The sequence below is a fragment of the Callospermophilus lateralis genome, chromosome 14 (assembly GCF_048772815.1).
Source record: "Callospermophilus lateralis isolate mCalLat2 chromosome 14, mCalLat2.hap1, whole genome shotgun sequence".
Taxonomy (NCBI): Eukaryota; Metazoa; Chordata; class Mammalia; order Rodentia; family Sciuridae; genus Callospermophilus; species Callospermophilus lateralis.
In genome coordinates this window covers 41,552,020-41,576,610 of record NC_135318.1, presented here as the reverse complement: position 1 = coordinate 41,576,610, position 24,591 = coordinate 41,552,020, and the positions used below count along the sequence as shown (strand labels likewise).

Here is a 24,591-nt window from a genome sequence, read left to right as displayed (position 1 = left end):
TAACACTACATCTAAAAGCCCTAGATAAAGAAGATCAAATCAACACCAAAAGCAGTAGAGGATAGGAAATTATTAATATCAGAGATAAAATAAATGAAATCAAAACAATTGAAAAAACTGACAAAACAAAAAGTTGGCTTTTGAAAATATAAATTAAATTGATAAACCCCTGGCCATGCTAACAAAAAGAAAAAGAGAGAAAACTCAAATTATTAAAATACAAGATGAAGAAGGAAATATCACAATGGACACATCTGAAATACAGAAGATAATTAGAGACTATTTTGAAATTTTATATTTCAATAAAATAGAAAATATCGGAGACATTGACAAATTTCTAGAGACATATGATCTACCCAAACTGAATGAGGAGGTCATACATGATTTAAAGAGATCAATTTCAAGTAATGAAATACAAAATGCCATCAAAAGCCTGCCAACTAAGAAAAGCTCAGGACCAGATGGATTCTCAGCCAAGTTCTACAAGACTTTCAAAGAAGAATTAGCACCAATATTCCTCAAAGTATTCCATGAAATATAAAAGTAGAGAATCCTTCAAAATTCATTCTATGAGGCTGATATTTCCCTGATACCAAAACCAGACAAGGAAAGAAAACTTCAGACCAATATCTCTGATGAACATAGATGCAAAAATTCTCAATAAAGTTCAGACAAATTGCATACAAAAACATATTAAAAATATAGCACACCACGATCAAGCTGGATTCATTCCAGGGATGCAGGGTTGGCTCAATAAACATAATTCATCATATTAATTGACTTAAAACAATAATCATGTGATCATCTCTATAGATGCAAAAAAGCATTTGACAAAATACAGCAGACCTTCATGTTCAAAACACTAGAAAAACTAGGGATAGTAGGAATATACTTCAACATTGTAAAAGCTATATATGCTAATACCAAGGCCAGCATCATTCTAAATGGATAAAAATTGAAAGCATTCCCTCTAAAAATTGGTACAAGACAAGGATGTTCTCTTTTACCATTTCTATTCATCATCATCCTTGAAACTCTAGCCAGAGTAATTAGACAAAAAAAATAAATTAATTAATTGGATACAAATAGGTAAAGAAAAACTCAAATTATCACTATTTGCTAATGTCATTATCCTGTATCTAGAAGATCCAAAAACTTACACCAGAAAACTTCAAGAACTGATAAATGAATTCAGCAAAGTAATAGGATATAAAATCAACGCCCATAAATCAAACACATTCCTATACATCAGCAATGAATCCACTGAAAGAGAAATTAGAAAAACTACCCCATTCACAATAGCCTCAAAAAAATTGAAATTCCTGGAAATCAATCTAACAAAAGAGATGAAAGACCTCTACAAAGAAAACTATAGAACACTAAAGAAAGAAATTAAAGAAAACCTCAGAAGATGGAAAGGTCTCCCAATCTCCTGGATAGGCAGAATTAATGTTGTCAAAATGGCCATACAATCAAAAGCATAATACAGATTTAATGCAATTCCTATTAAAAACTCAATGATTCTTCATAGAAATAGAAAAAGCAATCATAAAATTTATTTGGAAAAATGAGACCCAGAATAGCGAAAGCAATCCTTAGCAAGAAAAGTGAAGCAGGAGGAGGCATCACAATACCAGATCTTAAACTATATTACGGAGCTATAGTAACAAAAACAACGTGGTATGGGCACCAACATAGACTTGTAAACCAAAGGTACAGAATAGAGGACACAGAGACAAACCCACATAAATATGGTTATGTCATACTAGACAAAGTTTCCCAAAACATTCACTGGAGAAAAGATAGCATATTCAACAAATGGTTCTGGCAAAACTGGCAATCTATATGTAGCAAAATGAAATTAAACCTCTATCTCTCACCCTGCACAAAAATCAACTCAAAGTGAATCAAAGACTTAGGCACTAGAACAGAGAACTTGCATCTAATAGAAGAAAAAAATAGGCCAAAGTCTTTACCATGGCGACCTAGGATCTGACTTCCTTAACAAGACTCCTAAAGTACAAGAAGTAAAATAAAAAATCAATAAATGGGATGGATTCAAATTTAAAAAGTTTTTCTCAGCAAAGGAAACAATCAATAATATAAGGAAAGAGCCTACAGATTGGGAGAAAATTTTTACCACATGCACCTCCAATAAAGCATTAATCTATAGGATATATAAAGAACTGGAAAAACTGAACACCAAAAAACAAATAACCCAACTAATAAATGAGCTAAGGAAATCAACAGACACTTTACAGAAGAAGAAAAACAATCAATTAACAAATATATGGACGAGTCTTCAACATCTCTAGCAATTAGAGAGATGCAAATCAAAACTACTCTAAGATTTCATCTCACTCTTGTCAGAATGGCAGTCATCAAGAATACAGGCAACAATAAATGTTGGTGAGGATGTGGGGGAAAAGGTACACTTAGACTTTGCTGGTGGGACTGCAAATTGGTGCAACCACTGTGGAAAGCAATATGAAGATTCCTTGGAAAACTTGGTGGAACCACCATTTGACCCAGCTATTCCACTCCTCAGTTTATTTCCAAAGGGCTTAAAAGATTAGCATACTACAGTAATGTATTCACATCAATGTTTATAGCAGCTCAATTCACAATAGCTAAACAATGGAACCAATCTAGGTGTCCTTCAACAGATAAATGGATAAAGAAAATGTGGCAGATATACTCAGTGAATATTACTCAGCTTTAAATAAGAATGAAATTATGGCACTTGCCAGTAAATGGATGGAATTGGAGAATATCATGCTAAGTGAAATAAGCCAATCCCCCCAAAACCAAAATCTGAATGCTTTCTCTAATATGTGGATACTAATCCACAATAAGGAGGGAGGTACTAGAGATGAATAGAGTTACCTTAGATTAGGTAAAGGGAAGTGAAGCGAGGGAAGGTGAGGGGATGTGAGGATAGGAAAGATAGTAGAAAATAACAGACATTATTAATTTATGTATATATGTGACTGCATGACCAATGTGATTCTACAACATGTAAACTCAGAAAAATGAGCACATCCCATCTATGTATGATATATCAAAGTGCATAAATGCATTCTACTGTCAGGTATAACTAATAAAAAGAAATTTTAAAAAAAATTTAAAAAGAATTGTGAATTGCCAGAGAAATCATGCTGTATTCAGGCCAAGTTTGCCTTTCACAGTGGATATTGCCTTTCTGTGGATACTAGCAGATGACATATAATTTCTAACACAGAGCAAAAGGTATATATTATTTATGACACAAGATATTTTATTGAGGCAATGGGAATTTCATATTTCCATGACCTCTGTCTGCTCTCCAAATCCCACAGAGGTGATATGGATGCTGTAGTGAAATCACATCTATACTGGGTTTGACTTTCAGAGTGGGAGCTCTGGGCTTAGGAAAACAGGATATTTTGAGAAAATTGCAGGAAAACTCCCAAGTTTTGCCAAAGAGAAAGATATAATTTTTGTTACTTAACAGATCAGTTCTTTGTCCCAAAGGAGATACTACCTCTATCTTTCAAGGCTGACTGTTGTACAGCCATCCTCAAAAACATATTCCAGAACAAGAGAGAATTGCTCACAAGATGTGCAGAAACAAGTGAGGCACAGTGATGTCTCCCATCATCACTGAGTCAAAGTTTTGTAAATCACTTTCCTACTTTATTTGCACTCTTTAAACTTAATTGGTATATCTCTAAACAATGTATGTTTTCTAATTTTGAAATTTAAATTAATGGAGCATTCATTACCTGTTTTTGATTGATATTTCACATCCACATTAAGTGGGGGATTCTTTGATGTCAATAAAGGTAGCTACAGTTTATCCATTTCCATTGCACTACCAGCTTCCCTGGTCTAAGGGCATCAGAATTTGCTCATTCATTGCATTATCTATTTCTCTCTCTCTCTCTCTCTCTCTCTCTCTCTCTCTCTCTCTCTCTCTCTTTCTCTCTCTCTCTCTTTCTTTCTTTTTTTTTTTTTTTTTTTGCACCAGGGATTGAACTGAGGGATACTTGACCACTGAACCACATCCCCAGCCCCATTTTGTATTTTATTTAGAGACAGGGTCTCACTGAGTTACTTACAGCCTTGATAAATTGCTGAGGCTGGCTTTGAACTCTGGATCCTCCTGTCTCAGCCTCCCAAACCACCGGGATTACAGGTGTTACAGGAGTGCCACTGCACCCAGCCTGTAATCAATCCCAGTCTTTCATTTGTATGGAAATGCTGCCACTGAGTGTTCCATGTTTCTCCTAATGTGTGTATTCAAGAGTGTCTCTGCTGCATTTTAATAAGAGTATGATTTTAAGTGCACAGTGAACATTATTAGATACTGCAGTATCTAACTTGTTGGTTTGAAGTTTGAAAGCATTCTTACTTTCTCCTAATGCCCATTATCTAGACCACTTGCAATGTATGGAAGTTTCAAGGGCTTAGTGTCTTGCCAAAACTGGGTATTCCTGCCTTTTTTTCCCCCACTTTCACACACATTTTTCTAAATGATTATTTGGAATTCTTCACATTTTCTGATGGTCAATAAGATCTGTTGCAACTAAGGTCATGGCTTGCCTTTCCATTCTTATTTTATTTTCATTCACCTCATTTGATGCTTTTTCATGATTATAAGTTATTTAAAATAGTCAAACTTATTGTATTGTATCGATATTTTACATTATATTTATTATCAATGCTTCATCAATTATTCTGTTAGGCTGTGTTAATAATTTTATAAATTGACTTCTTAATTCTATTTTATGTATTTGTAAAAATATCTCTCTATATATGTATCTGTTGTCTATTCATGTTGGTAAAGTATTCCCAAGTCTATTATTTCCCTATAAATCTCAAATAGCAAACCCATCAGTCACAACTTTCAATAAAGTGTGTGTGTGTGTGAGTGTGTGTGTGTGTGTGTTTTATTATCCCTTTGGGTACATTAATTTATTTTTCTGTTTCCTGTGTCAATAAAAATTAATAACAATAATTGATATTAATAATTAACATTAAGGCAAATTTTCCCATATTGTTTTGATATTTCAAGGACCAAATTTTAGAAGTATTTTATTCAGTTTCCTCACCTACCCATCCAAAAGCATATTGAGAATTATACTAAAATATAATTGAACCTATAGGTTAACCTGAGAAGAAAGGAATCTTTAGATTTTTAACCAAATTTTTTACTTAAACAAAATATCTATCTTCATCAATGTAGATATTCTTGTATATTTTGATAAAGATTTTGAACATATTTAGTTAGATTTAGTCACTGAGCATTTTATGAAATTATAATAGTATCTCTGAAGTTTCATTTTTTTAATGTTTATTGTTGATGTATAGAAATATATTTGAGGATTTTTACTGCTTTTGTGCATATCAAATGTTAACTTTTTTTGCTTTACCATGGTTTCTTGTGGGTTTTCTATACACATGCCATGTCATTCGTGGATATCTGATTTTTTCCCTTACATTTTATTTTTTACAGTTTTCTTTTGTAATTCTTGTCTTATTGTGTCTTATTGTCCTGGGTTGGATATTCTGTAAAATGTAGAACACAAATGCTATTTGTAGATTTCATCATTTTTTTCCCAATTTTGAATAAAATGCTTTCCAAATTCAAATATTTTTTTGTGATTCTAGTCGTTTTTAATAAATACACTTTTTTATAATATAGGGAATCATCTCCTCTTCATAGATTACTAAGAGGCTATTTTATTTTTGTCTATTTTTTGAAATAAAGAATATGAGCTTCATAAGGGTAGAGTGGGGGTTTCTAGTTGTCTTTTATTTTATTTTATTTTCTTATTTTTTTTTTAACCAGGGATTGAACCCAAAGGTGATTTACCACTGAACTATATCTCAAGTCCATTGACTTATTTATTTATTTATTTATTTTGAGGTGGGCTTTGAACTTTCGAACTTCCTGACTCAATCTGCCAAGTTGTTGAGATTACAGGTCTGTACCACCACAAGGAGCTCTAATTTTATATTTTTTAAAAATATATTTTAAGTTGTAGATGGACACAATATCTTTATTTATTTATTTTTATGTGGTACTGAGGATCGAACTCAGTACTTCATATGTGTGAAGCAAGTGCTCTACCACTGAGCCACAACCTGAGCCCATAGTAGTCTACTTTGATCACTGTTGTATCCACAATGTTCAGAAGAATAATTAACTAGCATAGAGTAAATAGCTAAAAACTATTTATTGTTGAACCGAATATTGAATTTTATATACGCTTTCCTTTTTATTCTGGCAATAATTCTTCCCATTAATCTACTAAAGTATTGAATTACATGAATATATTTTCTAATATATTAGAAAATACCAGCCTTGAATTTCTAAATTTTCCTAGGGGAACGGAAGGTCAGAGTCATTGCAAACATGCCTGTAGTTTTAAAACTTTTGCAGAAAACTTTATTCTTATAGCCAAGGATTATAGGTGTCATCAAGCCAAAACTATCATTTTGGGGATACAACATTATTTCCTTTATTTTGCCCTTTGTCTTGAGAGCTTAAAATGGAAGATGGAGCCATATGTTATAGTACACACAAAAACATCTGTGTTTAAAGTTCTCTAAAGATTTAGATTGCACATTGATCTAAGAAAAGATGGGCTTATGGGTAAAACCAAGAACTGCAATTTAATTAATCAATGTGCTAGAAATAGCTGTGATACATATAAACTACAAAGTCTCTGTGGGAAAGACAATGATAAAGATTAATAGAGATGTGGGTTAAATCACATATGTATTTCACATATGTTCCCAGTTTAAGCATTATTAGCCCTTTTAAATAAGTACTGTATTAGAAAAAATAAATAAATACCTTAAATGTATTCTGCTGTACTGAAATTTTTTGCTGCATACCTTTCTCATTCAAAATTAAAGATTGTAAGTGATCCTGCTGCTTGAGTCTTAAGTCTTACAATGTGCTATTTGGTGCTTCCCATGTCTTCTAGTTTCTTAGAACATTTACTAAGTTATTTTACCATAGAATATTTATCTGTCTGGTTTACTTCTTGCATTTACAAAAAGAATCTCAACCTTTCTTTCGCTCTGTAAAACTTAGAGATGAAAAATGAATCAGAAAGAAGTACTCCTTTAATAATATACATGGGAAAATATACAGGACCTGCACACAGATCTTCACATAAACATCAATGGACTTCCTGAACTACTTCCCAGACACTTTGTGGGTTAGGAAGTGATTGTTTTCTTTCTCTCTTTTTCTTTCTCTCTCTCTCTCTCTCTCTCTCTCTCTCTCTCTCTCTCTCTTTCTCTGCTTATCCCTTTCTTCCTTTCTTGACTGTTCCAAACATAATTTGCTTATTTAAGCTTTTAATCAAGAAATTGAAAGTGTCAATCAGAGATGACCAGGTTAAATCCTTATTATATGAGTAAAAATAACTTTAAAAAGCTTTAATGTATAGATTCTAACCAAGGGGATCCTCTGGCCTCAGGCTGGTGATCACAGGTCATAGGTCCACATGCCCAACACCATCCACACAGCACACAAACAGAATGAGTAATAAATGTCTTATACAAAGTGAGTGCAAAGTAGCTTATAATAAATATGGTCTTGTACTTCAAGGGGAATAATGTCTAATTCCCAGAGGTATACAATGCAGCAGTGGGCACAGAACAGAAAGAACTCACTAATCCACAAGGGAGAACAAAGCAAGGACAGTGGAAGAAACAGAAAGTCCTGTGACCTGGGATGAAGTGGGAAGAGTATTTGGAGACTTCATGGACCAGGTGGCATCTAGGCCATATCAGGACTATGAGTGGATGTTGACACATGTGTGAAGGGATATTAAAGGCTGAAGAGAAGCAAACAATCAAGACACTGAGCTGTAGACCCACTGACTATTCAGAAGAGTGGAGTGATTGTACTGGGTGAAGGGATGCATAAAACAGAAAGGAAACCTCCTCCCGCAGAAGGGGAAAACACCTTTCCATGCAGAGGCTCCCCATGTTCTCCATGGAGGTGAAGTAGCTGAGGATCACTCTTCAGGTCACCCTCTACCACCAACACCTTGTCCCTTGGAATCAAATGCATGAGCAAGAATCTTCCTTCATGTAAACTGTCTCTTCTCCAAATGTGAAACAAAAACACAAGCAAACCAAACAAAACTCAAAAGAAAAAGAAAAAAAGTATCTCACTTGGTTTCCTACCTATCATATTAGGGAGACAGGGTCTGCTTCCTTAGTCACACTGATTCATTACTGCAAGGCATTAAGCATATCATGCTCTGAGTATATGTTTCCACAAAACAGTAAACATCACACAAAATATAAACTTACCCTGCATAAAAGGCAGCTTCAATTTAAGGATCTTCTGGAATATTACGACACTAATCTAGCACATTTAGCCCTCTTTTGATCCCTTTACAAAATATCTATACTCTTTAATGCTATGGAGGCATTACAAATGTTGCATTAGATTCCTCTTTTTGGGGTAGTTCAAAGTCTTGAAACAGCAAATTTACATATTTTATATTTACATATTTTACTACCATGGATGGGTAGTTATCATAAAAGGCCTACAACCAAACTCCTTCTCCCTTGATTCTCAGACTATTGTAATTTTCCCTCAGATCAGAACCAACTAACACCTGGAAACAAAGCAAACAAGTCACACAAAGTGAAAAACTTTTAAAAACAAGCAATCTGTTATCAAACTAATAGTCTAAACTTTGCTACAGACAAAGCTACCGGCATTTTATAAAGTATTCAAGTTATTACCAAGCTGTACACATTTTATAAAATACTAACATTATTAAAAGCTCATAAAAATAGAGGTAAAACTTAAGTGGAAACAAAACTGACACCCACTCATTCTCTAGCAAACAGTTCTAAAATGCCATGTCCACACAGAGGGACATTTGACAAAACTGTCTGCAGAAGGCTACCTTGTGGGCCAGACCTCTCTCAGGTCTGCTTCAGAGGTACAGGGACATTGGCAGACATCTGCTCCAGGTAGGCCAAGGAGCCCTGAGGGATGTTGTGGGCTTCTTGTGTGACATATTGATGTCCTCCAGCACCTGCTGCCCATGCTTCAGCTCTGTGGAGTGCTTCAGCACCAGGGAGTCTTTTTGCTGCATTTCCTTCTTAGCTCTGAGTCATCCTCTTTGATACCTTGCTCTGCTCTCTGGACAAATGACTGCCATCTTTTTTGTTGAAAAAGATCCATCCTGTTTGTCTTGCAATCTCCTGATTGACATCTGGATACCCAAATTAACACCAGTTCAAACTTCTTTCTGATTATTTCCATTAACATAATCCTGACTCACAAAAAAAGCAAAGCAAGCCTCTAAGGACAACTCTAACTCATCTACCAAGGTGCTGTTGGAAGTTCTAGGAGTGTGGGGCACTGCCTGAAGAAGTGAATGCTGCCCAGAGAACATACAGCCCAGCAGGAGACACCACCTCTGAAATCAGGAAAACTTTCCAGAAAATGAGGTATAGAATAATAGTATTGCCTACTGGCTGCTTTTACTGTAATGATAGTTGTAAAGGATAACAAATATGACATCTATGGATGAAATGAGAGTGATTAGTAAAACAATTATTTGAGCCACTCTGATGCTGATTTCAGTTTTGTGAAGCACACGTGTTTTATTTATTTATGTATTCATTTTCATTTAATATATTTAGTTCTTATTTTAGGAACTTTTGTGATGTCCACTGTTGCATATTTATTTCATATCGATATTGGTTCAGTACAGAAGAAACACTAAAACCAGACTAAACCTTACTGTTCCCCCAAATACTATATATGACTAACCTGTGGCAGATGTGAATCATTCTGTGTGATTACTTTGGTACTGATTAAAATAGACAACATAATGGTTAATTATTAAAATATCACCATATTTTTTGGAACAAAAAATGTCTTCAGAGATATTACAAAGATGTACAATGCCAGCCATGAGTGAGATATCAAATAGGTGATTTGTGAGATACCAAACAGCTTCATTACTTTCACTGAATCACCCCCTACATTGTACTTTATGTCCTTTTCATATTCTAAGTTTCCCTTGCTGCACTTTGGACTCAGCTCTTCTGCTCACCCATTTATCCTGAAAGCCCTGCTTTATGCACATCATGTATGACAGTAGAGAGTTGATTGTATTTGGTGCAGCTTCTTTTGGAGGTATTTGCATTCAGTAGATTGTGTACCCTTGGAATCAAATGCATGTTTCCTCTTTTTACAAAAGTAAAAACTGTCTGTATAAACTGTCTATTTCAAGGCACATTGAGCTTTGGGCACTCTCTGGTAACTACTAAGGAGTTGGAAGGGTAATATGCAGAAACAGTATCTTGTAAAAGCATTTCAGGCTGAACTGAAATGACAAGAACATTTCCAAGATTTCTTGTTTGAAAGAAGTGAATACTGATGATGTCGGACCTTTACAATATTTCTTTGTCAGTTTTATTTGTAATGACACCCTGTATAATTTATTTGTCCTCTCTCTAGAAATGACATCTTTTAGGCAAAATTTCATTCACATTAATAATCAGATATTTCTCCCTGAATTCTATTCCCAGGGATGGTGACAGCAAATATGTAGTTGGCTCAGTAACATTGATTAAGGAGGAGGGAAATGCTAATCAATTGTTTAATATATTTTCTTTGAGATCATCATTCCAAAAACACTTTGTTCAAGATTTTATTAAGACCTCCAGTGACAGTAGTCAGGTCTATAAAATGAAGTTAAAATATCCATGTAAACTGTAGTTGCTAGAGAGATGCTGCTTATAATGCAGAATAAAAAATGTCTTGAGGCTAATTTGTAATTATAAGAATACTATAACTGACTACTTATATCTTCCATGGGTTCAGGAGGGAGACAAGGGCAGTTACTGTGTCAAACAACTCTTGGCTTTGCTGTACTAGATACTGATCAGATGAATCCAACATTTGCAATGTGTTGAGAGCATGACCTTTGGGCATTACAAAAATCCCAATGCTTTTGAAACAAATTATCTTATTTATATTTTTTTAAAGATTAAAAAGCTTGTCTCAGAGACAAAACTGAATGAAATATTTAGGTGCATAGTGAGTAGAAATGCTCTTAGAGATTAAAGAACAGAAAATGTGTATAACGATCAATTTGTTTTATATTTGCTTTAATTAATCTGGCAAAAGCAAAAGTGGAAATAATAAAATATTACTTTGTTGTAGTTCTGTATATCAGTGTAGCTCTTTATACTTTTAAAGCACTTATCTATTGATGTTTTAAATGTTCACTTCCCATAATGAACCTCAGAGACATAAAAGCAGAGTGTTGGTATTCTTACCTGTTGCAGTTTGAAACAAGACACATGGCAATCAGTGACTGAACACAGACAGGAGCTGAGACAGCCCATCTTAAAATGCTGATATTGCTGTTATATACTACTTTAATTTCCATGTCAGGTAAAGAGAAGGAGGAATAACTGATGGTTATTGAGGGTCACTAACATATCAAACACTGGACACCCAGCTTTTCTCACACTAGTTCCATTAGATTGCTACTTTGTGAATAAGGACAATAAGATTCAGAGTTTAATTAACTTGCCCAGTAGGGAAAAATACCACATCACAAAGCCAGCATGCAGTGTCAGGGGTGTCTGGTGCCAAAGACTGCTTCTTTTCAGGGATATTATGTACTTTCTGATTAGTCCATGATCAATCAACCTTTCCCCTCTTCTGAGCTGCTACTTGTTTCTGACCCCTTTTCTTACTTGCCTGTGCCTCATGACTCTGCCATGTCTTAGCTATGTGTTAACCTAAAATAGGAGTTACCCTTTGAGGTGGTGCTTTTATCTGTGAGTTCTGTTCTGTTCAAAAGGTGACAGATTTAAATTTGTAAATTTATTTCAGGCTGAAATGACAAAACAATGGGGTTTCACATAATGATAACCATTGTTGAATTCCCATTTCACTCACCATGTATCTTTAGAATTAAACAATACATTAACAATTTTAAGCCAGATGCCAGGCTATTTCCCTTTCGTTCTCTACCTGCCTCTCAGGGGTTCAGAATAATATGTGCTCACAAGTACGAAACTTCAGGCGCTAAATACAGAAACTGGTCTTTTAAATAAGTTGTTGGTTTCAGCTCTTACTTGTTATTAGAGGTTTTCTGTTTGTTTGTTTTTTTTTTCTGTTTTGCTCTCTAAAGAAAAACAAAAGTAAGGCTTACCATATACTGTATTACAAAAACTATATATATATATATATATATATATATATATATATATATATATATATATATATATATATATAATTTCTAAACAATACACTTATCTGGCAAACCTGGACTTGGGATTCCTCTAAATTTAAGTTTTCAGAAAAAATTGTTCTTTTCACAAAAATCAAGATTGTTAAAGCTTTTCAAAACATTTAGTGCAGTTCAATGGGAGGATCTTCTTAAATGATATGAATCTTGTGTCTGCTTCACATCTTTAACTTAATCTTTAAGCCCTATGCTAATTCAGTTATACAAATCTGCCCTAGAGAGTGTTAACTGTGAGTAGAATTCTTAGGAAACTTCTAAAGCACAGTTTTTGTCACTTTTCAAGTGAAAAAAAAATCCTAGGATTGTCCTATATTTTGGGAATATGACATGGTTTTAACATGTTCGTATTTTCCAGATTTAAATGCCTTCTCAAAACCTACCTTGCTTTCATACCCAATTAAAGTTCCCCCCATTTTCCTGATATCTTTTTGGGTCAATTTAGCCCAATCCATGACTCCTAAATGTTAACTTAGCAATTTATACCACACACTGCAGTGCTTAGTTCTTTCTAATTGTCCATGAAGGTTATCTTCTTCTCTCTAAGTAGATTATATGTCTTGGGTGTTCTGTAAACCCCAGGGCTTAGCCTGGTTTCAGAATTATTATTAGGTACCTCTGAAATGTTTGATGATTAATTAAATAGGAGTCAGTAGGGAAAGAACTATGTGAAGGAGAATTTTCTACTCTACTATATGAAATCTAGCTCCAACTTGACCAAGAGTAGAAAAAATCAATTTAGTTTTTTGTACCAATTATTGTCTCTTGGAGACTCTCTCAGGGTTCATTGGGTAGTGGCATGATTGATTAGTAATCTTTTCCCAAGGCACAGGAAGTAAGGGTGGTCTGAGGGGCAAACGTGGGCTTCTTATTACCATGTCTTCTTTATTTTCTGAGTTCCTTTCATATTTTTCCTGCTGGTTTTTATGTGAAAAAGTCAAATTTATTAATTGAATAAATGAAAGAATAACAACTAATATAAGACAATTATTTCCAAGAAAATCATCAATGGTTAAATCTGAATAATTATTTTTAAATGACATACAGCTCTTATAGCCAGAGATTAATGACAGTAAGAAGTCAGACACGCATGGTTTAAATATTCATGTCAATTCTTTCGTTCTATCTTTGAGAATGATAATACCATGTCTTTTCTGGTGCCACATAAAGAGAAACTATCTTTAATATCCATTTTGAAATCTCATTTTTGCCCTTTAATTTAACAAACTGTTGAGACACTTCACACATCTTTTGTGCATTAAAAAAATTTAGCCATTGATTCATAGGATCATATACCATGTAACAGGGCATTACCTCCTGAGGGTGGGGACATTTTCACCCATGTTCCCATCTCTATTAACCTGTGTTGTACTGCCATTGGAAATCCTTCTGGGTTTTACCCAATTTGGCTTAACACACCCTAAATCCTCATAGGAATCTTGTAGTAACCACAACTGTTTAGATATGCCAGAAATTAGTGGTCTGGTTTATTAACTTTTTCATTAGTGACATATTCTGTTTTCCTTTATTTTTATTCCATCACTCCCTCCCTATCATTTGTGACATCTATATGAATGCAGACTGCACTCTCAAATTTATTTCATTGCAATTACTGCCAATTATGTGGGAAATTCTTTCACATGTTTGTAATTTTCCCCAAAAGGGTGAGAGCAGAAATGTAAATCGAGAGCAATGAAAAACCATGCATTAGAATCTGGCTTGTTATTTAGGACTCAACTTGGTATTCATTACTTCTTTTGAAAAGCTTCACCAACTCCTGAGTTTGTTCTGTTCTCTCCTCCTTCATGCTTTCTTAATACTGTGTAATTGCCTGATTCAGCATATATAAAATGTTTTACTTTTTATTAGCTTATGTGTTAGCCTGGAGTGCAAGGGAAAAGTCTCATTCATTTTTTTTTTTTTTATTTCCCAGTACCTATCACAGTACCTGGTATATAACATGCTCTATCTTTGTGGTTACAGAATTATGTTGTTAACTGTGGGCAAAATAAAAGATATTTTTTGATAGCATAATAAGTAAACAAGTAATAAATTTTTATATAACCAAAATAATTTTATTTCAAAATTTATTTTTTTAACATTAGAATCTATATCAATACTCTATAAACCAGCACTTTCATTTTTATAATGATAATAAAATTTTTACAACCACAGAGCTATTTTGCATTACTAGAATACTACTTTATAAAGCCTCAAGTGTTTTGCAGCAAATGATATAGCACTCTAATTACAATGTTTTAAGGGACAAATAACTTACTGACAATTTCATGTAGCTTATTAGCATCGGTCACAGAATATTGTAGTGAAGATCAGCAGACTGACCACATCTCCTCACAGATGAGCTTATCAAGCCCAGAGAAGTGGCATGAACAACTATAATACCTTAGAGTTGGCTAATTATGGTGTCAAGGCCAAAGCTTACATTTCAGACATGATGTATTGGCCATGGAATCTCCAACTCCCCGACATGCTCCACCTCTATCTAAGGAAAGCAATTGCAGAAAGAGGATTCACATAAAACACAATGTCATGTGACAAGGAACCTTCTCTCCTGACTACAACAGTATGCCCTAGAGAGTGACCTATTAGCCAAAGGAAAAATTTGGTAGGCCAGGTTGTTCTATGTCTATGATATAGATTGACTCAAGGATGTTCTTTATAATGGGGAACCATGTTGAAAGCTGAAAACTCACCAAATCCTACTTTCTCTTATGGATCATGAAGAGGAAATGTATCTCGGGAAGACAGAATGGACAGAGCCATGACTTGATGACTTTTGTGCCAGGCATGATGCCATTGGCTGAATAAAGACATGGTCCTCATACTCCTAAGTGCCAATGATTATTAAGGAAAATGAACAGATTAAATTTACCTGAGAAATATAAATTTCAGAGTTTCAACTGTATCCATAGAGGTGTGTGGTCTTGAGAGATTTTTTACGCAGAAATTTGGTTTTATCAAACAGGTTAACAAGTTTCTCTACATAAGTGAATCAAATTTGACATATAAAAATTAGTGGTAAGACAAACGGGAAGAGCACTCAAGTAGAAATAATAAAATCTAAAGACTTAGGTGAGAGAGAGAGAATAGTTTCAAGTGATTGAAAGATGATTGGAGATAATGTATGGTGTTGAAAATATACAGAGGCTTACAGAATATGTTAGACGAATTTTGTTTCATTTTAATAATAAGAAGCTGTTAGAAGGTTTGGAAATACTCCAACTGCGGGGTGGGTAAACTGATTGAAGGGAATTCAGACTGGGCAAAATGCAAAACAGGAAGGAAGTATCAGTGGTAGTTTGGGTAAGAAGTATGGATGATAGAATAATAGAATGGGGGAATTATATGAGGGACTTACAACACCACAACTCTCAAGCGTATTATATTTTCGGAACAAGGGTGAGGCATATGTTTGAGCTTCCTATGCTACTTTCTTGGGTGGTTAAACTTTAGTGGCACTGGGATGCAGCATGGCTATATTGCTCTTATAGTGCCGCTCAGGAATTTCTTATTAATTCATCAATTTATGAACTAAATCTCCCTCACTGGGTATGTTCTCATTCTTGCATTCCCAAAAGAGATTCAGGAATGTGGTTATGAAAACCAGAAATGAAGCTGTAAGGAAGATCATAGACTGTCAGTGAGAGTGAAGCAGTGTGAACCAGTGAGGGTTTATGACCCCTCTGCAATTCCACTTTGGGAGCATTAAACTGAACTAATGCCTATAATGTATTGAATAGGATTCATAGGCACAGGGAAGAATAATTGTTGGATACTAATTTAGGAAAAAAAATAGAGATGAAGGGATATAAGGATGATAATAATTTATGTGTCATTTCTTAAAACTTTTACTAACATGACATAGTATGAATTCCATGGCTGGATTTACTCATGCAAATATAGAATCTATGATTCGAAAATACTTCTCCATTTTTAAAACCTTTTTATGTTGAAATGACCTTAGTGCCTACCTTTCTCTCATATCTTGGGGCTGTTGCTTCTGATGTTAATGCTTTATATAATATTGGTTAAATTGTCACAATCTAGAAATTAATATTGGAACGTTACCATTAACTAAACCTCACATACTATTTCAATAGCACCAGTTTTTCTGCTGTCATTATTTTTCTATTACAAGATAGAATTTGGGCCCTTGTGTCGTACTTAGTCATTGTACCATTGTAGTCTCTACCAAACTGTGGCAGTCCCCCAGACTTTTCTTACTTGTCATGACTGACATTTGTGAAGAGTACTAAAGTGTCACTTGAATTTTTTTTCAAGCATATGACAAAATTGTTGCATCTCTTTCAATGTATCAAGTCAAAAAGATGCACGTGTGTATGTATTTTATATATGTAGTTCAACATACATCACTTATTTAAGGACGTGCCTGCCATGTTTTTCCTTCTACAGTTACTATTTTCTCTTTTCTAATTAAGACTTATTTTAGAAAAGATTATGTGAAAACCCCAAACTTTCACTGCTTTTAACAACCATCAGCAATGCTGAATGGGATAATTACTGCTCTAGTATTCTAAATAGCATTTCTATGTGCTGCATTCTTTCCAGTTACAGGTGGAACTTCTTCTCTAATGGAGAGCTGTCAGGTCTCCTCTATTTATTCAATTAAGTGTTTATATCAGATTTAAGTCAGCATTTACTTTTTGGGTTTGAATACAATACTGTAATTATTTACTTGTTCAAATTGCTCCAAATTTAGTCAGTGAATGCTCTTTCAACTTGATGTCTATGTAATGAAATCTTTCTCTCTTCCTCTTTTTTTTTTTAACTTCCTATATTATGGAATCACAGAAATTTCCCAGCACAATTGATATGTCTCCTATTAAAGTCCTTAAATTGACCACTCCTCCAATGAGCTATGATTTCTTCTTTTAGATATCCAGAAAGTAACATTTTATGTTCTTTTAAATTTATTAAAGCAAGTTTGTGTCCCAGGAAATATTCTCTTTAGGAGAGTATTGCATTTTAAAAAGAAATATATTTTCTTATAATGAAATAAAATGGTTGATAATTGCAAATTAGGTTGCATTAATTAATACTTTTTATTTTTCATCTACTGCTGTCAAATAACATTAATATTAGCATCTCGAACTATAATTTTGGAATTGTTTGTTTTTGTCCTCCGAGTTTTGCTTTATGTGTTTTGCTGTGTTCTTAAGTCCATACAGATTTAAGAGTATTGTCTTCTTAGAATTTGACCCTTTTATCATTACAGAGTATCATTTTTTATTCCTGAAAATATTCTGTTCTCTAAAGTCTAGATTGTTTTATTTAATAGAACTGCTACATGTTTATTTTTTTATTGAGAATTATTCAGTATATCTAATTTTCAGTATTTATTTTTAATCAAGCTGTGTCCTTATAATGTAACATGTTCTTAATACAGCATAGAGTTTATTTTAATTCAATCTGAAAATATCTAAAGGTAACTAGCAAATTTACTTTGTTCACATTTAGTATACTTGATTATATGGCAGAATTAAAATATGCCATCCTTTTAGTTATTTTCTATTTGTTCTATGTTTTCTGTTTCTCTCTCTTTTTCCTCCTTCTCCTTTGATATTTATTGTGTTATTTGAGTATTTTTTAAAAATTTTAAACTTTCTTTTTTATTAATTTGTTTTTTATATGGTGCTGAGAATCAAACCCAGTGCCTCACCCATGCTAGACAAGTGCTCTACCACTGAGCTATAAGCCCAGTCCTGAGTATTTTTATGATTCTATATCATTTCCAATATTGATGACTTAGTTTTACCTTTGTTAAAAATTCTAGTGGTAGCTCTCAATTTTACAATATTTCTCAGAGCCTGCCCTCAAATATTATTCCACTTCACATTTAGAGTAAGAATTCACCCTATCTTCTCCCAATTCATACCTTCCATCTAGTGGCATTGTCTTATTTGCAGTTTTATATGTCCCATATAACAATCTATTGTTACCTATTTTGCTCTACCAGGTTAAATATCTTTTGGAGCCATACCTAGTAGAAAAAAGAATGCCATTTCATTGTAGTTGTTTTTATTTATTCCATTTCCAGTGGTTTTGTGTATAAATCCAAGTTTCTACATAGGAGCATATATATCCCTTCTGCCTGAAAAAATTTTATAATTTCCTGCAAGTTTGGTCTGCTGCCAAAAATTTCTTTATTTTTATATAAACTTTTGCTCAATATAGAATTCTGAGATGACACATGCCACCCCCAGACCCTTTGACTCCACGACAATGTTGGCCTACTATCATCTAGCATACATAGAATTTAAGGCAAAGTTGATGTAATTCTTTATTTCTATGTGCATATTATGTATTTTTTGTTTTTCTTTTTTTATTGATTCTTTTTAGTTATTCATGACAGAAGAATTTTGACGTAATTATACAAAAATGGAATATGCTTTTTATTTATTTTTGGCACTTCAAATTCCATACATTTCTTTTGAAAAGTTTATTCTTACTTGTATTCCCAGACTTCTTTAAACCATAATTATATGTCTATCATAAGTTTTGGAGTATTGTTGGTCATTATAGTATCAATTTTATTGTGCCATTTTTTTTCTTTTCACAGTCTTGAATGCCAATCATATGCACTGGAACTTTTGATGTTTTCCCATGACTTTTGGACATTCTGTGAATGAGTGTTTTATTTATTTATTTATTTATTTATTTATTTATTTATTTATTTATCTTTGTGGTGCTGGGGATTGAACCCAGGGCCTTGTACATGCAAGGTGGGAGATAGGCACTCTACTAACTGAGCTATTTACATTTGCATTTTAATTTAAGTAATTTTTATTGAAATATCTTTTAGTTTATAGATTCTTTTCTATATCAAGGCTACTGTAAGCCCTTTATGCCTATAACTTGAAGCTCTTTATTACTTTGTTCATAGAAGATCTATTTGTTGCTTTCTTTTAGTTTCTTTCTCTGGTGAAAAAAACCCCATCTGATGTTGATCTATTAACTTTTCTATTAGTGCTATTTAAAATTCTCTATTAGAGATCCACTACTTTTCTATTTTATCTGCATCTCATTTTATTGATTTATTTCTCCCTTTCATAGTTATTTTATTCTTCTTCATTTGAAAAACGCATACCTTGTGTATGTCAATCAAGAGTAATACTATAGTTTTACATTTGGAAATCAGAACATATTTCTAAGTATTTACTATCACTGTTTGTACTAACTAGTAAAAAGTTGGACTGAGTTTGAGGATTGTTGTTGGTGTGACTACACTCTACAGGCTTCAAATCCCTCTAGTGATTCCTTGAATTATTATAGGGATTATTTGTTGGAGGGTTGATGTTACTTTGCCCTTAGCTTTAATTCTTCCTTTTTATACTCCTTCTCTCAGAAAATCAGTCTCCACACTCTTGCAGATTTCCCAGTCATATTTCATGGTTACTTTTTAACCACAAAAACATACAAATAAATTTTGCATGGTAATGAAGGAGGGAGACGTGTGTTTTATAGTTATTCTTCAGTTTTAAACCTGCAGTGTGTCTCTGGGTCTTACTCTGTGACTGTCTTTATGAATTGCTGGCCTGGAACCTACTCTGTCCTCAAAGGGCAAAGTACATTTCTGTCCACTTCATCCACCTGCAATGGGTTTTTGATTAGTAAACAGTGTTTGTTGTTCTTCTCCCTCAGATTTAAACCCCATGGGATGATATGGCGAAAGGGCACAGAGAGAATTCTGTAGCTCATGTATGTCATCCCTTTGTCTCTTTTCCCAGTTCTGCACTAAAAGGTGTCCTCCCCAAAGTGCCAGACTACTCTTTTTTGTGAAACCCAGTGGGAACTGTGGAAAATAGATGAAACCTGAAAGATGTACCATCTCCTATATCTGCAGTTCTCCTTGACACCCTGGTGAGTCCATTTTCTGTTTCCAACGCCTTGTTAACTTTTTTGTCTTCTTTTGTCTGTCTGCATCTTCCCCAGGTTAGCAAATGCCTGTGTGTCATTTCTCTGGAAGATTCTTCTCGCTCCTTGGATTCGGGGCTAGTTGGTTACCCTGAGGTCTTAGTTCTCAATAGAAAAATTATGAACTTGCAGTTTTGCCAACTTTTTCTTTGTCACAAAGAATGCTGTTTTCATCTTCCTGTACCTCTAAGATAAAAATGAAAATGCACCTCTTTACTGTCGATATTATCTGAATTAACTAAACATTAGGTTCAGAAATTCAATATGCAATGGATGGAACTCCAGAAAAAAGTCTGTGTCCATTACCAAAAATGGTTGGCAACATCTACATTATAAAAACAGAATAGGGGAGGGGCGTAGGACATAACTAATTCTGAGTAATCTTTAAACTCAACACATTTTTTTTTCTTTTTAAAAGGCTATATACGTGGCATAAGATCTACCACTTTGAATTCAATAGGATAAAATAAATCCCTTGGTCAGAGCACAAGCTCAGCATGGGCTCCAAGGAATTACCCAAAATTACATCAGAAAATATGAGTTATACCAATGTGGCCTAGTGAGAAGTTTATGAAGGTTCTTGCAAAAATTCAGGGAAATTCATCTACACCTAGACATTTAAAATGCATAATGAGGAACAGGAAACCCTTCTTTTAGGCAGTGCTGAATTTGCTTCTTGATTCATGAGGACTGGTCCCTCAGTAAAGACACAAAGTGTATGTACCCAGTGAGAGCTGCTACACAAACAGCCTACTCATTAGAGGCTAAGATTTTCGCAAGTTGTCTATTTATAGTTATATAAAAGTTACTTATGGTTCTTCTTTCTCTCTTGCTTTCTGCCTTTTACAAATATATGGCCATGCTTATATGGATATATATATATATACACACACACACATATATATATACACTATTTTCGGGCTATTTTATATTCTTATATAAATGAAAGTTAATACAATTGGCTACGGTACATACTTAAGCAATGTGTTTTAGAAAAATAACTGAAATACCATGAATATTAGAAAAATGAAATCTTAAATGAACTGAATCATTTCGGACACGGAACTATTTTACCCATTGTGGTTTTACTCTTGTCATTGGCTTGTTATTCTGAAAAAAAAAATATGGTCCATAATTTTGTTTACTTAAATGAGGGCAATTGCTATGACTAGGCCTAATTCAAGAGCATTAATGGTACATGCGAATCTTTATTGTCTATAGGGTGTTTATGAAAATGAGCAAGTCAACATAGGCCAAAGAGTAACAGAAAAGTATGGGCTACCAATGTTTGGGGGCATTAGGATGGAAATCCTCAATATCTTCTGAGCCTTATCAGATTGAGTATATAACTGGTTGTATATACTGGCATTGTAATTGTACCATAGAAGCAAATCAGAGGAAATACTCATTAAGAGACTTATTGCAAGCAGTTGGCTTAGATAATTATGCAGGCTGGGTAGGAAAGTGTGAAGTCCATGTGTAAGACTATTAGAAAATGTAGACTAGAACTCCTTGACACAAGCTGAAGCTGTTATCCATGGTGCAATTTCTTTTTTAGGGACTAGTTAGCTCTGCTTTTAAGGCCTTTGAATAGATTGAATTATGTTTCCTCTGATTATCTAGGATAAACTCCTTGCTTATATTCAACTGATCATGGACCTCAATCAAAATCTACAAAATAGCTTCTCTAAAACATCTATATAATATTTGATTGAATACCTGGGGTGTGAAGTATAACCAAATTAAGACATAAAACTGAATATAACAGATATAGTATTTCAGGAGAGTTAAACTCTGTGAACGATATGGCCCAAGATATGTTTGACAATTAACATTTCCTCCACTTATTATTAATAAACATATAGCTAAACGTTGTAGATTCTCAGTCTACATTCAATTACTTGTGTTGAAATAGCAGAATACAGGCTAATAAAATATAAAAGACTATCATACATATTAATCCCAGATTAATAGTTAATATATATTATTAGCTTATAAAAATAAGACAGAGCTATTTGACACAGATACCTATTTTACCCATTTTCCTATATCCTTCCCACAACCTGGACCTGGATATAATTATTGACTTTCTAACATCTACCTTGTATGCATATAAAAATGGTAGAGTAAGAGAAATCTAAAATAACATGAATCCCTGAGAGCACCCTGGAGCATCCCCATTATTCCTGGATTATCTACCTGTGGACTTCACTTCAGTTACAAAATACTACATGATTATATTTGAATTACTATTATTTGAGTTTTCAGTTATAAGACAATATGCAGGTTTAAGCCACATACACTTACTTTTAAGACTAAAATTATAATCATTTTTCACCTAAGTTTAATTTACAAATAATATAGCAAGGACCTTAATATCCTTATGGAGTTTAAAATCCTTTGGAACTTTGACTCTGTAAATAAAATATTCCAAAGAGAAGAATCAGACAGCCTTATCCATTGTAAAAGAATTTGTACTTGAATCGAACTCCATGAATCCTAACTGAAATCTACAATTGAACCAGGATTTGATAGGTTACTTTTAAAATACAGTTAATTACTTTTATAAAATCAGAAATTTGTGTTGCTAGGAGTTGTAGTGACCAATACAGAGAGCTCCTTATTTCATATATGAAGAGTCTGTGTCTGGACAGTCTTTGTTTTTTCCTATGCCAGAAGGGTCATGAGGATCAATACTGTTCAGTACACAGAGTTTAAAGCTATTAGAAGATAATTCTTTCCATGGTACCAGAAGTGATCATCTTAGATGAAAATACAAGACAGTAAGAAATAAACAGATGATATATTTGTTCTTTAGAGAGAGATTTATATCTTCCTAGAAACCTAAATTTCACTCATCTCTAAATATCTTACTACATACTTGACCATGATGTTTTCCCTAGAGGGATGATACAAAAGGTACTACCAATGGATTTCGTAGATGACAGGAAAGAAAAAAATAATTTGTGTAGATGATGGTTTAAAATGGCCTCAATAGTCAAATACATTGCTGTTTTGTCAAGGCAGCTTTTGTGGTAATTACATACAGTTACACAATTGTGCTTAAAATCTGTCAGAAGCCTTCTTCAAGGCTATCCTTGAGCCCCTCCCCAGGGAACAGGATGCATTTTAAAGTAGGATGATATTTGCTAGGGGGAGCTGTAATGAGTTTCCTGATAAAATAAAACAAATGAGTCAATTAAGTTTGTAATGCACCAAATGATTGATTCTACATAGATTGAATAAACTGGTTGAAGAAATGAAATATTCTATTTTCCATTTTCATGTTTTTTTATTTTAATTTTTTGTTTACTTCACTCTACTTTGTAAACTAGGAGAATAAGTCATAGGATGTGTTAACAACAAAAATCTAAGTTCTTCACTTACAGATAAGAAGTTACAATAACAAACTATAAAGGAATTTCCCATGGCCCATGGCAAAGGAGGAAGAGGGGTGGGGGAGGAAGGAATGAAGATGAGTTGGGGTAGGAGGAGGAAGAGGATAGGAGAAAGGGAGAAAGGGGAAAAGGGAGAAGGAGAGAGAGAGAGAGAGAGAGAGAGAGAGAGGAAGATAGTGTATATGTGATAATAAACCACAAAATAGTTCAACGTTCTTATTCCTAACATAGTTCTTGTTCTCTTAAATTGTAGGACTCATGAGAGGCTATTATCAACCTGTTTACCTTGTAAAGTATGTTAAAATGTGAATGGTAATAACCGTATTTCAAAAGAACGTAAGAAATGTCAGATATAAACTCTGCTTCTCAGAAAACTTAAGTTGAACCTCGGTCTTTTAAATCTTTGACGCCCCTGTAAGTCATGTCTTCAGAACTGCACTAATAAATTTTGTGTGCAGCTATGGGTGTTAGAAGACATGGCTTTACTGTACATAGTTTTATTAGAAAACATTCACATGCGTTAAGGAGTTGAGAAACATTCTGGATGTTTTATAAAAAGCATTTGGCTTTCTTAATTTTAGATATCTCTCAGTATTCTTGCTCTCTCTCAGATTGCCAAATTTTGATTTATTTTTCCCCAGTTCTGTGTTTACTTTCATCTTCAATTATTTTGGGTTCAAATATTTTATCAGACAGGTCTATCCTTGTCCAATGGGGTGAAAGAAAGGTCACAGAAAAGGAAGACAGAAGACAGAAAAGCATTCCAGGATTGTTACTACGCCACTTGAGACAGGTCTGTTCTGTAGGAAGAATTTTCTCCTCCTGGGGGCTCCCACACTCATTTTCCTGGTTTGACTTAGAAAAAAAGGCTTGACTACAAGCAGTTGTTTCAAGAACACATTTCATTTTATGCATCTGTTTTTTCACATTTGACT

The 24,591-nt window shown here is 33.9% G+C and overlaps 1 pseudogene; it reads right to left on the bottom strand.

Annotated features, from left to right (window-relative positions):
• Window positions 1–8,949: 8,949 nt before the first annotated feature.
• On the bottom strand, window positions 8,950–9,425 carry LOC143379971 (mediator of RNA polymerase II transcription subunit 28 pseudogene; annotated as a pseudogene).
• Between the last annotated feature and the right edge of the window lie 15,166 nt (window positions 9,426–24,591).